This window comes from Hyla sarda, chromosome 10, assembly GCF_029499605.1.
Source record: "Hyla sarda isolate aHylSar1 chromosome 10, aHylSar1.hap1, whole genome shotgun sequence".
Classification (NCBI taxonomy): domain Eukaryota; kingdom Metazoa; phylum Chordata; class Amphibia; order Anura; family Hylidae; genus Hyla; species Hyla sarda.
The window spans coordinates 30,826,098-30,837,089 of NC_079198.1; positions in this window are offsets into that span (position 1 = coordinate 30,826,098).

Consider the following 10,992-nt stretch of genomic DNA (forward strand, 5'->3'; position numbering starts at 1 on the left):
GAAAACACCAAAATAAATATTGGTTATGCTTTTTTTTTTTCACAAAAAGGCACATTTAACAACATATATTTTACATAGAGTTATTTAAATCTTATAATTGAAGGGGTACTCCGGTGCTTAGACATCTTATCCCCTATCCAAAGGATAGGGGATAAGATGCCTGATCGCGGGAGTCCCGCCACTGGGGACCCCCATGATCTTGCACGCGGCACCCCGTTTATAATCAGTCCCCGGTGCGTGTTCGCTCCGGGTCTGATTACCGGCGACCACTGGGCCGACGGCGTGTGACGTCACGCTCCGCCCCTCAATGCAAGCCTATGGAAGGGGGCATGACAGCTATCATGCCCCCTCCCATAGGCTTGCATTGAGGGGCAGAGCGTGACATCACACGGGGGCGTGATGTCACACGCCGTCGGCCCTGTGGTCGCCGGTAATCAGACCCGGAGCGAACACGCTTCGGGGACTGATTATAAATGGGGTGCCGCGTGCAAGATCATGGGGTCCCCAGCGGCGGGACTCCCGCGATCAGGCATCTTATCCCCTATCCTTTGGATAGGGGATAAGATGTCTAAGCACCGGAGAACCCCTTTAACAATTAATTACTAGCAGATGGTCACCTATGTGCATGCAATGATAAAGTTGCTTCTCCAATGCAGATGGCTGAGCAAAAGTAGATAGAATTGTAGCCATATTGTTAGCCTGTTCACCCACATTAAATCTAATACACTGGGTTATAGTGTTGGTGAACAGGAGTCCAACGAGGGGTCGCTTACTTAAAAACATCCAGTAGGTCCTGAGATATGTCCCCCAGAAAATCATCTGCTAAATTCTGTGAATTCAGTGTGCAGGGGGCGGGGCTTCACTGGCTCAATTTACATATTTATTGTCTGTGACTTCACTTCACTAGGATGTGGAGTCACAGACAATCAATATGTAAATTCAGCCAGTGAAGCTCTGCCCCCTCCACTCCATTCACTGAATTTAGCAGATGATCTCCTGGGGGAACATATCTCAGGACCTACTGGACATATTTAAAGAGTACCTATCATCATCTAAACTCTACCTAATCCCCCTCCCCATCTGTCCCTGACTCTAACTGACTCTATCCCTGTAATTATGTTGTAAGAAAACCCCATATAAATACCTTTTTCACATTCTGTTCGGCAGGAGACTCCTGTCGTGTGCAAGGGGAGAAGGGGAGCATGGCTGGGCAGGTGTGACGTCATTTGATACCTGCTAGGGCTCACATCTGCCCTTCTTCCTCTATGCTTCAATCCCTCTCTGGACCGCGCATAGAGGCTGAGCACACGGCAGGGACGGCAGCTTCTGAGTCTACTCCTCTCTGTTTGACATTGCACGTGCCATACAGAGCGGGGGAAGATCGGAAGAAAAAGAGCTGCCGTGCCCTGCTGGAAATATTCATCAATATTGTCCGTGGCATATATATATATATATATATATATATATACATACACATATATATATATATATATATATATATATATATATATATATAGATCAATGTAGGCAGCACATCAAAATTAGTGCAAAATTCAAGTGTTTATTCCAGGGATAGGTGACAACGTTTCGGCGATCTCACACCTCCATTTTCAAGTGCTTGAAAATGGCGGTGTGAGATCGCCGAAACGTTGTCACCTATCCCTGGAATAAACACTTGAATTTTGCACTAATTTTGGTGTGCTGCCTACATTGATCTATATTTACTATGGACCGGAGCACCGAGGTTCTAGGGCGTGCACCCGACCTTACTCTTCTCAGGAGGTGGCGCTTTCATTTGGATTGTATATATATATATATATATATATATATATATATATATATATATATATAGGATAAATGTAGGCAGCACACCAAGAATTGTGCTAAATCAAAGTGCTTTTATTCCAAGGAACAAGACAATGTTTCGGCGATCTGACACCGCCATTTTCAAGTGCTTGAAAATGGCGGTGTGAGATCGCCGAAACGTTGTCTTGTTCCTTGGAATAAAAGCACTTTGATTTAGCACAATTCTTGGTGTGCTGCCTACATTTATCCTATTGAAAAACGGACCGGAGCACCGAGGTCTAAGGGCTGGCACCCATTCAGAGCAGGAATCCGGAGGTGCCGCTTCACTTTGGATTGTGTATATATATATATATATATATATATATATATATATATATAAAAGGAGCAATATCAACAGTATAAAATGAGTAATTGTAACTTACTAGCAGTTTTTCTTTTTTTTGGCTAATAGAGACCTCGATCAGCGCCATTGGGAGGCAGACCCAATCCAATCTTCATGTAGGGCAGCGCTGCACTAACATTTGGCCAGTGCGCGTCGGCTCTCCTGCTCTCCTAATGACGCGGCCGGCTAAGTCAGGAGCGCGCCCCGATGTGCTCACAGCTGATTGACAGGCAGGGAGCAGCACTGTGCTCGTCACATGCCCTGACCGCAGTCTGAGATTTCAAACTCATGCCAGGCCAACATGAGTCTGAAATCAATAAAAGAATAACGGCTAGGACATGTAGAGAAACCCCTAGTGGTGGATTAACCCAACTGCAACTATACTTTTTTTTTTTTTTTAAATACATACATTTAGGAACTTGTTAATTATACATCACTTTACAACATATAAAATCTTTTTTTGGTCTCAGGTACACTTTAAGTAAGTGACCCCTCGTCGGACTACTGTTCACCTACAATATAACCCAGTGTATTGGGTTTAGTGTGGATGAACAGGCTGACAGTTTTCCTTTAAAGTAAATTTTGGCTGTATTCTTCCCACACTCTAGTTAGCTAAACAGCACAAAATTATTTGGTGCCCTTTTGGCTACTAGAAATACAGACCTGTAGTTGTTCACACCTTTTTTTGTTTTGATGACCCTGTAAAAAGAGTTCATAAGAGACCTGGACATATTTCTGAAAAGTAATAAAATTACAGGTTATGGATACTAAATTTATAGCGACAGAACGTTGATCCAGGGATTAATTCTGAGGCCATATTTAGTTGAGAAGGATTTTTTTCCCCTGGTATGGGGCAATTGGCAACAGCCTCATAAGGTTTTTTGTCTTCATCTTGATCAACACAGTAGGGACACAATAGGGATATAGGTTAAACTTGTCCTGATTTTACAATAAAATGGAGATAATGGAACGGTGAGTGCTGCATCATTTTTCTTCTGGCTTGACCCAATGGTTGGTTGCAGTCAAACATGCTTTATACAACACACCAGAAAACTGGAATTTGCTATCTTTAAAGCTGTACTATAGTAAAGGAGAGTCATATAAATTGCCAGTATAATATAAATAGGATGCTATACTGCACATACCAGCATGTTGTTAGACAGGGAGGGGTATAAATGTTAATGATCTGCTCAGTGATCTTATAGCATCAACATTAAAGAATATTCTGTTAGATTCTTTCCATCACATGACCAGATCAATTACCCATTCTGCAATGACAATTGTCCTAAAACTTATGTGAGGCTTCTCCAGTTACAATAATTATGGCACTGAGAAGAAAGACATTCTCCTGGAAGAATGAAGGACACTCTCATCCACATGCTTGACTCATTGCATTGATGATTGACAATAGAACAATATCAGTTGGCCATCAGCGCTGAATAATGGAGGCCCTAATGAAGCCTGGACACTGAATAATGGCCAGGCCTCTTGCTTACATGCTGTTCATGGGGCATATGGACATCTTGGGGGGGGGGGGGTGTCTTGCTCAAGACCCCTAGGACCCTCTATGAGCCAGTGTGGATCCAGCTTGGCTCTGAGTGAAATCACAGATTGATTTTAAGAGACTTTAATGTCTTACTATGTAAAAGAGAATTATCTGCTCAATACAGCTATTTATACGTGTTTATGGGCTCAACATTAACAGGATATTAAAAACCGAAGCTCAAGCAATTCTCATTAAGAGCGCATACCGGGAATGTGTTTAATCATGAAATACAGGGCTACTATTACACAACCCTTAGCAGCTACACGGTCATTAACGACCATGTAAGTAATATTAGTTGTATGACCTGCAGACCATCACTTCTCACAGAGCTAAGGAGCTGAGGACAGAATTATCATATCCTGTATTATACAATTATACTCACTGGCATAACTGATAGAGGAAAACACACACGGTGCAGGGTATTCATAAGATTTTGCACCTTTTTTTTGGTGTATCATGCTTGCCAAGGAATAAAGGGGTGGGGCTTGAAAGGCTGTATGGGGAGGGGGCATACTGTCGACCTCCCTAGGTCGACCCAAGGCGCATTAGCGCTCTCACTCTCACTCTCCTTTAAGAGAGGAATATATTCCTAGAACATAAAAATAATTTTATTTAGTACAAACTATGTTCATTGATCCAAAGAGTAATGTGTTTCGGGGCATTCAGGGTGTCCCTTCCTCAGAATCTTTGAATCAGTTTTCTCATAGAATTTTTGCAATTAATTTATTCCTTCTCCCACTAATGATAATTTTATGAACCAAGGTATTGTGTACTATTCAAAGTCTTGAAAAAGGGTCTGCTTTTTCCTAAAAATAATGTCACACATGTTCATAGAGTTCCAAATCGCAGGGCGTTAAATTCCTGGACCTCCTAGACATGCACCCCAAAGTACTTAGGTATGCTCCTTTTCCTAAGCCTGTCTATTTATTGGGATGTCTGGTATCTGGCTCATCACCTTGGTGCTTTAAAAAAAAAAAAAAAAAAAAAGCAGACCCTTTGTCCTAATTCTATATCCTTTGTGTTTAGAATCCATAATGTAGTATCTACTAAGAAAGTATTTCCTAAGCACAGTTCTCAAGTACCCCCAATAGGTCATATTTTTAGGATTTTCTTAGCACTTCACAGGTGATATAATTATAGTGATACCTAATGCATGAACCATAACTATATCACCTGTGAAATACTAAGGAAATACTACAGATATGACCTATTGGGGTTACTTGAGGACCGCGCTTGAGAAACAATGTTCTAAGAAATAAGTCTCTGTAGCAAAAGGTGCATTACAATAGTAAAACAAATTAACAGCCTAACAGACTACTGCTTGCTTAATGCTACATGCATGCAAACACCCAAGAGTGAAGTGATCTCTAATGCAAATAGCAGCTAGCGACTTACACCCACACCCAACATTTGACATATACATACATGGTATTAGCAGATCAGAAAGACAGATTTGCTGTATATTTATTTATTTCAAGAACTAGTGCTACTTATGTCCATTGGCTATGCATGGTATTTTAGCTGTATTTCTGCAGCAGACTCTTCTTTTTAATCCCTTACAACCCCTTTAAAGGGGTTATCCAGGAAAAAAACTTTTTTATATATATCAACTGGCTCCAGAATGTTAAACAGATCTTTAAATGACTTCTATTAAAAAATCTTAATCCTTTCAGTACTTATGACCTCCTGAAGTTAAGGTTGTTCTTTTCTGTCTAAGTGCTCTCTGGAACGTGTCTCGGGAACCGCCCAGTTTAGAAGAGTTTTGCTATGGGGATTTGCTTCTAAACTGCACGGTTCCCGAGACACGTGTCATCAGAGAGGACTTAGACAGAAAAGAACAACCTTAACTTCAGAAGCTCATAAGTACTGAAAGGATTAAGATTTTTTACTAGAAGTAATTTACAAATCTGTTTAACTTTCTGGAGCCAGTTGAGATAGGAAAAAAGTTTTTTTTCCTGGATAATCCCTTTAAGTGTCACACATAATTATTTGTGCTATCAGTTCTTGTAAAATGTCAGATCACACACAAAGTAAATATATATAACTATGTTAAACTGTTGTAAGACCGGTATGCTTTATATAGAATGCTAATGGGCCACAAAGCATTACACAGGTAATCATTAGAGAAGTGCAGCTTTAATACAACAGCTTAGCTGCTTGTATCTCAACATATCAAGTATCACTTATATATGGAAGACTTGAAATTCCCAGTTGTGTTTGGTCATTACTGCTGGTTATTGAAGATTATCTCTCAAGTGCTAAGTTTACTAAATGCCCTTTGCTTATTATGTAAGCCATAGAGAAAAGCAGGTTCTAAAGTTAGATTACTTACTGTAGAATACCTTTGAGTTAGGTCTTTGGATACAACAGTCACAGCTTTCAAAAATCTACAGAAAATTTCTTATGTTGACAAAGCAAAATGTAATTAGTAATAATAAATAAAAATTTCAAAAACATCTGACATTTTTATTTATTTATTTATATAGCGCCTACAGATTCCGTAGCGCTTACAATTATGGGGTACAAACAAAGTCAAGTATCAGACATAATATTACACAATAACTATTCAAACAAGAGGTGTGGGGATATGTTGGGGATATGTTGAATGTTGAGGATATGTTAGGGATATGTTGGGGATATGTTGAGGATATGTTAAGGCCAATTAAAGAATGTTATAGGCTTGTCTGAAAAGATGTGTTTTTAGGCCACATTTGAAACTATGGATATTGTTGCTGAGTCTGAGGGATTGAGGGATAGCATTCCAGAGAACCGGTGCAGCACGAGTGAAGTCTTGGAGACGGGAGAAGTTTGGATTATAGAAGATGTTAATGTGAGATCATTAGCAGATCGGAGAGAACGTGTAGGATGGTAGACAGGGTTGAGAGAGGAGATGTAGGGAGGTACAGCATTGTGGAGAGCTTTGTGTGTGAGACTGAGGATTTTGTACTGTATTCTGGACTGAATTGGTAACCAGTGTAGTGACTGGCACAGGGAGGAGGCGTCGGTGTAGCGGTTGGAGAGGAAGATGAGTCTGGCTGCGGCATTAAGGATGGACTGGAGAGGATTGAGTTTGGAGAAAGGAAGGCCTATTAGTACAGAGTTAAAGTAGTCAAGGCGGGAGTGAATCAAAGCAATAATGAGAGTTTTAGCAGTTTCAGTAGTGAGAAACATTTCTGGAAATGTTTTTGAGATGCAGGTGACAAGAACATGAAAGAGACTGAATATGGGGAGTGAAAGACAGATCAGAGTCAAGTATAACTCCAAGACAGCGAGCCTGCTGCCCGGGAGTTATGGTAGTACCACATACTGAGATGGAAATGTCAGGGTTAGGTACAGTATCAGTTGATGGAGAAAAAACAAGAAGTTCTGTTTTAGAAAGATTTAGTTTCAGATATAAAGAGGACATGATGTCTGAGACGGCAGAGAGACAGTCACTGGTGTTCTGTAGGAGTGCAGGGGTGATGTTGGAGGAAGAGGTATAGAGTTGGGTGTCATCAGCATAGAGGTGGTACTGGAAACCAAATCTACTGATTGTTTTTCCAATGGGGGATGTGTAGAGTGAAAAGAGTAGAGGACCCAGGACCGATCCCTGGGGAACCCCGACAGCAAGGTGAAGAGGAGAAGAAGAAGAGGCAGAAAACGAGACGCTAAAGGAGCGGCCAGAGAGATAGAAAGAAAACCAGGCGAGTGCAGAGTTCTTGAGACCGATGGAGCGGAGACTACTAAGGAGGAGTTGGTGATCCACAGTGTCAAAAGCCGCAGAGAGGTCCAAGAGAATCAGTAAAGAGAAATTGCCATTTGATTTGGCCGTCAGAAGATCGTTAGTGACTTTGGTTAGGGCCGTTTCTGTGGAGTGAAAGGAGCGGAAACCAGACTGTAAGGGGTCAAGGAGAGAGTTTTTGGAGAGATTGCGGATAAGGCAGGAGTAGACCAAGCATTCCAGGAGTTTGGAGATAAAAGGGAGATTTGAGATGCGTCGATAGTTGGCTGCACAGGACGGGTCCAGAGATGTTTTTTTCCAATAGTGGGGTTATGATAGAGTGTTTGAAGGAGGAGGGAAAGACCCCAGAAGAGAGGGAGAGGTTAAAGATTTTAGTTAGGTGACAGCTGATAGCAGGAGAAAGAGACTGGATGAGGTGTGAAGGCATGGGGTCACTAGAGCAGGTAGTGGGGCGGGCGGAGAGGAGGAGCCTGGAAACCTCATCCTCCGTTACAGGCTCAAAAACTGAGAGTGATGAAGAGGAGTCGTGGCTGGGAATTGGATCAGAACTTTTAGGGGACTGGGAGAGGATTTCATCACGAATGTCATCGATTTTAGTTTTGAAGTATGTGGCCCATGGCTCATGTTGGCTCATGGCCCATTTGGCTCATGTTTATATTCAGACATTTTTTGCTGGAACACTTAAAGTTGAATTCTAGTGCATTCTGCTTCTACAACTTTGGTAGAGTCCATCTGTGGTTAAATTAGTCCTTTAGATGTGATATTGAAAGACGCATACGTCACTGCCATGCCTCCTCAATGCAAGTCTATGGGAGGGGGCATGACAGCCCTCTCATGCCCTCTTACATAGACATGCATTGAGGGGGCGTGGCCCTGATGTCACGAGTAGGATGCGGCGGTGACATCACAAGCATCCGTCGCCCCATTGTAGCACCCGATGCTCTAAATGAACGCTGGGTGCTGCAGGGAGATAGTGATGGTCCCCAGCAGTGGGACCCCTGTGAACAGGCATCTTATCCCCTATCCTTTGAATAGGAGATAAGACATCTAGGGGTGAAGTACCCTTTTCTCATGATCGGTGGAGGTCTAACCCCCAGGGACTTCCACAATTAGATATTTATTACTTATATAAGGGATAACTTACTTGTTTGAAGGGTCACGTGACCTGCCATGCCCGCATGTTGGTATGTGTGCTTATCCTGTCCTGTGTTTTTAACTGGTTAACAACCAAGAACGTGTATACACGTCCTTGTGCCATTAATGGGGTATGGCGTCATACCGGCCGGCCCTCAGCTGATTCTTGTAGCTGAGGGCCGGCGTTAATAGTCCTCCTAAAAGTACCCTAAGGGGACTTAAAGTGTAAAATTCCCAAATTACACATAAAAAATATATAAACATAATAAAAATAAACATATGTGGTATTGCCGTGTGTGAAAATGTCCGAATTATAAAAATATAAGGTTAATTAAACCGCACGGTCAATGGCGTACACGCAAAGAAATTCTAAAAAATTATGGTACCGATAAAAACTTCAGATCATGGCACAAAAATGAGCCCTCATACCAGCCCGTATATGGAAAAATTAAAAAGTTATAGGGGTCAGAAGAGGACAATTTTAAACATACAAATTTTGGTGCATGTAGTTATATATATATTTTTAAGTAGTAAAATAAAGGAAACCTATATAAATTGGGTATCATTGTAACTGTATGGACCTACAGAAAAAAGATGGTGTAATTTTTACCTAAAAGTGCACTGCGTAGAATCAAAAGCCCCCAAAAGGTAAAAATTGCATTTTTTTTTCCAAATTTGCCCCAAAAATATTTTTTTTCTGGGTTTGACGTAAATTTTGTGGTGAAATGATTGATGTCATTACAAAGTACAATTGGTGGCACAAAAAAATAAGCCTGTAGGTGAGTCTGCCGGTGCAAAATTGAAAGTGTTATGATTTTTAGAAGGTGATGAGGAAAAAATGAAAGTGCAAAAACATAAAAACCTGTGGTCATTAAGGAGTTAACCTCCAATAAATCTGAAGACATTCCAGCGCTGGTTCCTGCTCTTTCATAAGTTACTTGTAGTTGTTCACTATTTACACACCTGAATTGTCACTGCTCATTTTAGCCCCATCAGTCTAGACACTTTGTCACACTTGAATGGATGAGCCCCTTAGTAGACTTAGTAGGCCCCAAGGGAGCAAGGAGCATTATCTACTGATCTCTCCAATTCAGTGTTAGAACAACTGGAGCTTACACTAACCCCACACAGCTCTCTCACCAGCTTAGGGGCTTGTCTTATAATGAATGCTTTATGGCTATGCAACACAGCACTTCTCAAACGTTTCAGGCCTCCTTAACCCTAACCTCAACCCACTGGCTTGTCTTATGTGTGTTCTTTTTGACCCTTTCTGTTCAGTGGCACTCTAATTCTCAATGCCTCAACTTCCAGGTCACCACCTGTTCTCATGGTAGCTGTTCTTGGTGTCTTCTGTTCAGCACACAGCAGGTCCCCTTGGCACTCCATGCAGTCATTCCTTGCTCTTCTCACTCTAATGTCTATCTCAGCATTTTATGACCTTTCCTGTCCGGAATGGAACACTGAGCACCCCTAAGCAGTACAACGATTCAGCATTAGCTCTGTGGGTGCTCTAACTGAAGCACGGTGCCTTCTCCTAAAGCTGGCATCCAGGACAATACGTTTTCTGGTACCTAACAACATTGACGAGGTCTGGCATTGCCATTATGTGCATTGGCCTTTCAGCAGTGAGGTAAACGTTCATGAATGGAAGGCTAGAGGTCCACAGTGATGCAACATTGGCATCAGTTACATTAAAATTATGGGATTTCCATTTCCTTAGGTGGTTAGGGTTTGCAAGAGTAAGTTGGAATAGTTTGTGGTGCCCAAGTAACATACGATCTTGCTATAAATGTATCAATAAGAAAAATGTGGAGTAGTTTGTAGGCATGGAAGGTTAACACCGGATGCTTTAAAGGGGTACTCCACCCCTAGACATCCTATCCCCTATCCAAAGGATAGGGGATAAGATGTCTGATCACGGGGGTCCCGCCGCTGGGGACCCCAGCAATATAGCACGCAGCACCCACCTGTTATTGCTCTGGAAGCGCTGGAGGGTCTGGCTCCCGATCACGGGAATGGAAGATCATGACGTCACGCCCCCGCCCCCTCAATGCAAGTCTATGGGAGTGGGCGTGACGGCTGTCACGCCCCCTCCCATAGACTTGTATTAAGGGGGCGGGGCGTGACATCACACGGGACAGAGTCGTGACGTCACGATCTTCCGTTCCCGTGGTCGGGAGCCAGACCCTCTAGCGCTTCCGGAGCAGTAACAGGTGGGTGCTGTGTGCTATATTGCGGGGGTCCCCAGCTGCGAGACCCCCGCAATCAGACATTTTATCCCCTATCCTTTGGATCGGGGATAAGATGTCTAGGGGTGGAGTACCCCTTTAACTTAAGGACAGAGTAGCTATAAAAATGGGAATTACTGAAATTTAAAACTGCATGAATGGGTGACTGTAAGTG